Source organism: Gadus chalcogrammus, chromosome 12, assembly GCF_026213295.1.
Source record: "Gadus chalcogrammus isolate NIFS_2021 chromosome 12, NIFS_Gcha_1.0, whole genome shotgun sequence".
NCBI lineage: Eukaryota > Metazoa > Chordata > Actinopteri > Gadiformes > Gadidae > Gadus > Gadus chalcogrammus.
The window spans coordinates 10,440,552-10,445,551 of NC_079423.1; the positions used below are offsets into that span (position 1 = coordinate 10,440,552).

General features: G+C 45.1%; 7 non-coding genes across 7 annotated transcripts; all 7 read left to right on the plus strand.

Moving 5' to 3' along the window:
* The first annotated feature begins 1,020 nt into the window (after window positions 1–1,020).
* Window positions 1,021–1,139, plus strand: LOC130399722 (5S ribosomal RNA). The gene has a single exon (XR_008902223.1). It is a non-coding gene; the product is annotated as a 5S ribosomal RNA (ribosomal RNA).
* A 529-nt stretch (window positions 1,140–1,668) lies between these two features.
* LOC130401033 (5S ribosomal RNA) lies at window positions 1,669–1,787 on the plus strand. Its single transcript, XR_008903495.1, has one exon. It is a non-coding gene; the product is annotated as a 5S ribosomal RNA (ribosomal RNA).
* Window positions 1,788–2,306: 519 nt separating this feature from the next.
* On the plus strand, window positions 2,307–2,425 carry LOC130400279 (5S ribosomal RNA). Its single transcript, XR_008902753.1, has one exon. It is a non-coding gene; the product is annotated as a 5S ribosomal RNA (ribosomal RNA).
* Window positions 2,426–2,954: 529 nt separating this feature from the next.
* LOC130400602 (5S ribosomal RNA) lies at window positions 2,955–3,073 on the plus strand. The gene has a single exon (XR_008903080.1). It is a non-coding gene; the product is annotated as a 5S ribosomal RNA (ribosomal RNA).
* Window positions 3,074–3,591: 518 nt separating this feature from the next.
* LOC130395107 (5S ribosomal RNA) lies at window positions 3,592–3,710 on the plus strand. The gene has a single exon (XR_008898202.1). It is a non-coding gene; the product is annotated as a 5S ribosomal RNA (ribosomal RNA).
* A 529-nt stretch (window positions 3,711–4,239) lies between these two features.
* On the plus strand, window positions 4,240–4,358 carry LOC130401035 (5S ribosomal RNA). The gene has a single exon (XR_008903497.1). It is a non-coding gene; the product is annotated as a 5S ribosomal RNA (ribosomal RNA).
* A 519-nt stretch (window positions 4,359–4,877) lies between these two features.
* Window positions 4,878–4,996, plus strand: LOC130400921 (5S ribosomal RNA). The gene has a single exon (XR_008903389.1). It is a non-coding gene; the product is annotated as a 5S ribosomal RNA (ribosomal RNA).
* The last annotated feature ends 4 nt before the right edge of the window (window positions 4,997–5,000 follow it).

A 5,000-nucleotide genomic window follows, 5' to 3' on the forward strand; every position in this document is an offset into this window, starting at 1 on the left:
TCGACGCGCATGAAAACCAGCCGCGTAGTTATGAGGGAGGCCGTCCTCACACCGATCTTCCTCATCGTCATCGTCCTCAACGTCCTCCGGTTCAAGCAATGCCACCCCAGCCTTAGCTGCAATGTTGTGCAACATAGCCGTCACACATATCACGGCGCATGACTTGGCCGGAGAAAACTGGAGCCCTCCGCCTGACTTGTGAAGGCATCTAAAGAGCAACTTCCACCTCCCGATCGTGCGCTCAACGATGCACCGGGCCAGACGGTGGGCTTCGTTGTATTCCTCATCATGGACGTCTCCCGGGTTATTCACAGGTGTGAAGAGGAATTATTTAAGGGGGGAAAATGCCGTGAAACGCACAGTGCATTCAGGATTAGGACTGATATATGTCGGTTTAAGCCTAATCAATTGTGTTTTAATGTCTTTAGCATTCATATAATTGCAGTCTATTTTTTTCGTAGGCTACTCTGCTGTTGTCCTTGATGGGGATATATTTTAACCCTTTTTAACACAATTTTCCTGCGACATTCCTGCGTCTCCCCCTCCTACGGAGCCCATTTCAGCACCGTGTCAGTAGACAGTTACAATCCTACGACGTCGTGAGTGCAGCGAATGCGCGTTCACGTTAAGAGGAGTTTCGGGAAACGCTCCAAAGAAATTGACGATGGATCGCAAGATCCATCGTGAGAATGATCGTACGAGCGTGGATCCATCGTTATCGGGAAACGGGGCCCAGATCATGGGAGGACGTCAACAAATCACCACCCATTCTCTGACACTTTAACCGTTAACCTTGGTTCAAACATTTAACATCACACGCACACGCAGTGTATTTCAGATAATTAATGAATTCAGATGTCACAATGATCGTTTACATGGATAAGGAGTCCTACTGAATCAATTACTGCCGTTTATATCTAACTAATGATTGTTTTTGTAAAAGTGTAACGTCAAGCCTCAGCAGCTTTCTCACTCCTTATGTGCTACTGTATAAAACCTGGTTTTGCGCCTACACTAATTGCTTACGGCCATACCACCCTGAACACGCCCGATCTCGTCTGATCTCGGAAGCTAAGCAGGGTCGGGCCTGGTTAGTACTTGGATGGGAGACCGCCTGGGAATACCAGGTGCTGTAAGCGTTTTCTTTTTCAACTCGAGCTCGTTGCCTCCGTGGCCTACCGTGGCGTACCGTGACCTGATGTTTACTGCCAACCGCTTTGGAGGATTTAAGCAACATACAAAAACTGACAACGTCTCTCAAAACTATTTTTGTGAAACATGAGGACAGTATAGTGATACTGCCAGCAGGGAGCACCAGAGAGCTGAACCGACAGTTGTACATTTCTTAAACTTTCACCAACACAAACACGCACGCTCACTTCAGATCATGGGAGGACGTCAAAAAATCACCACCCATTCTCTGACACTTTAACCGTTAACCTTGGTTCAAACATTTAACATCACACGCACACGCAGTGTATTTCAGATAATTAATGAATTCAGATGTCACAATGATCGTTTACATGGATAAGGAGTCCTACTGAATCAATTACTGCCGTTTATATCTAACTAATGATTGTTTTTGTAAGAGTGTAACGTCGAGCCTCAGCAGCTTTCTCACTCCTTATGTGCTACTGTATAAAACCTGGTTTTGCGCCTGAACTAATTGCTTTCGGCCATACCACCCTGAACACGCCCGATCTCGTCTGATCTCGGAAGCTAAGCAGGGTCGGGCCTGGTTAGTACTTGGATGGGAGACCGCCTGGGAATACCAGGTGCTGTAAACTTTTTCTTTTTCAACTCGAGCTCATTGACTCCGTGGAGTACCGTGACCTGATGTTTACTGCCAACCGCTTTGGAGGATTTAAGCAACATACAAAAACTGACAACGTCTCTCAAAACTGTTTTTGTGAAACATGAGGACAGTATAGTGATACTGCCAGCAGGGAGCACCAGAGAGCTGAACCGACAGCTGTACATTTCTTAAACTTTCACCAACACAAACACGCACGCTCACTTCAGATCATGGGAGGACGTCAAAAAATCACCACCCATTCTCTTACACTTTAACCGTTAACCTTGGTTCAAACATTTAACATCACACGCACAGGCAGTGTATTTCAGATAATTAATGAATTCAGATGTCACAATGATCGTTTACATGGATAAGGAGTCCTACTGAATCAATTACTGCCGTTTATATCTAACTAATGATTGTTTTTGTAAGAGTGTAACGTCGAGCCTCAGCAGCTTTCTCACTCCTTATGTGCTACTGTATAAAACCTGGTTTTGCGCCTGCACTATTTGGTTACGGCCATACCACCCTGAACACGCCCGATCTCGTCTGATCTCGGAAGCTAAGCAGGGTCGGGCCTGGTTAGTACTTGGATGGGAGACCGCCTGGGAATACCAGGTGCTGTAAGCTGTTTCTTTTTCAACTCGAGCTCATTGACTCCGTGGCCTACCGTGGCGTACCGTGACCTGATGTTTACTGCCAACCGCTTTGGAGGATTTAAGCAACATACAAAAACTGACAACGTCTCTCAAAACTATTTTTGTGAAACATGAGGACAGTATAGTGATACTGCCAGCAGGGAGCACCAGAGAGCTGAACCGACAGTTGTACATTTCTTAAACTTTCACCAACACAAACACGCACGCTCACTTCAGATCATGGGAGGACGTCAAAAAATCACCACCCATTCTCTGACACTTTAACCGTTAACCTTGGTTCAAACATTTAACATCACACGCACACGCAGTGTATTTCAGATCATTAATGAGTTCAGATGTCACAATGATCGTTTACATGGATAAGGAGTCCTACTGAATCAATTACTGCCGTTTATATCTAACTAATGATTGTTTTTGTAAGAGTGTAACGTCGAGCCTCAGCAGCTTTCTCACTCCTTATGTGCTACTGTATAAAACCTGGTTTTGCGCCTGCACTAATTGCTTATGGCCATACCACCCTGAACACGCCCGATCTCGTCTGATCTCGGAAGCTAAGCAGGGTCGGGCCTGGTTAGTACTTGGATGGGAGACCGCCTGGGAATACCAGGTGCTGTAAACTTTTTCTTTTTCAACTCGAGCTCATTGACTCCGTGGAGTACCGTGACCTGATGTTTACTGCCAACCGCTTTGGAGGATTTAAGCAACATACAAAAACTGACAACGTCTCTCAAAACTGTTTTTGTGAAACATGAGGACAGTATAGTGATACTGCCAGCAGGGAGCACCAGAGAGCTGAACCGACAGCTGTACATTTCTTAAACTTTCACCAACACAAACACGCACGCTCACTTCAGATCATGGGAGGACGTCAAAAATCACCACCCATTCTCTTACACTTTAACCGTTAACCTTGGTTCAAACATTTAACATCACACGCACACGCAGTGTATTTCAGATAATTAATGAATTCAGATGTCACAATGATCGTTTACATGGATAAGGAGTCCTACTGAATCAATTACTGCCGTTTATATCTAACTAATGATTGTTTTTGTAAGAGTGTAACGTCGAGCCTCAGCAGCTTTCTCACTCCTTATGTGCTACTGTATAAAACCTGGTTTTGCGCCTGTACTAATTGGTTACGGCCATACCACCCTGAACACGCCCGATCTCGTCTGATCTCGGAAGCTAAGCAGGGTCGGGCCTGGTTAGTACTTGGATGGGAGATCGCCTGGGAATACCATGTGCTGTAAGCTGTTTCTTTTTCAACTCGAGCTCATTGACTCCGTGGCCTACCGTGGCGTACCGTGACCTGATGTTTACTGCCAACCGCTTTGGAGGATTTAAGCAACATACAAAAACTGACAACGTCTCTCAAAACTATTTTTGTGAAACATGAGGACAGTATAGTGATACTGCCAGCAGGGAGCACCAGAGAGCTGAACTGACAGTTGTACATTTCTTAAACTTTCACCAACACAAACACGCACGCTCACTTCAGATCATGGGAGGACGTCAAAAAATCACCACCCATTCTCTGACACTTTAACCGTTAACCTTGGTTCAAACATTTAACATCACACGCACACGCAGTGTATTTCAGATCATTAATGAATTCAGATGTCACAATGATCGTTTACATGGATAAGGAGTCCTACTGAATCAATTACTGCCGTTTATATCTAACTAATGATTGTTTTTGTAAGAGTGTAACGTCGAGCCTCAGCAGCTTTCTCACTCCTTATGTGCTACTGTATAAAACCTGGTTTTGCGCCTGAACTAATTGCTTTCGGCCATACCACCCTGAACACGCCCGATCTCGTCTGATCTCGGAAGCTAAGCAGGGTCGGGCCTGGTTAGTACTTGGATGGGAGACCGCCTGGGAATACCAGGTGCTGTAAACTTTTTCTTTTTCAACTCGAGCTCATTGACTCCGTGGAGTACCGTGACCTGATGTTTACTGCCAACCGCTTTGGAGGATTTAAGCAACATACAAAAACTGACAACGTCTCTCAAAACTGTTTTTGTGAAACATGAGGACAGTATAGTGATACTGCCAGCAGGGAGCACCAGAGAGCTGAACCGACAGCTGTACATTTCTTAAACTTTCACCAACACAAACACGCACGCTCACTTCAGATCATGGGAGGACGTCAAAAAATCACCACCCATTCTCTTACACTTTAACCGTTAACCTTGGTTCAAACATTTAACATCACACGCACACGCAGTGTATTTCAGATAATTAATGAATTCAGATGTCACAATGATCGTTTACATGGATAAGGAGTCCTACTGAATCAATTACTGCCGTTTATATCTAACTAATGATTGTTTTTGTAATAGTGTAACGTCGAGCCTCAGCAGCTTTCTCACTCCTTATGTGCTACTGTATAAAACCTGGTTTTGCGCCAACACTAATTGCTTACGGCCATACCACCCTGAACACGCCCGATCTCGTCTGATCTCGGAAGCTAAGCAGGGTCGGGCCTGGTTAGTACTTGGATGGGAGACCGCCTGGGAATACCAGTTGCTGTAAGCTTTTT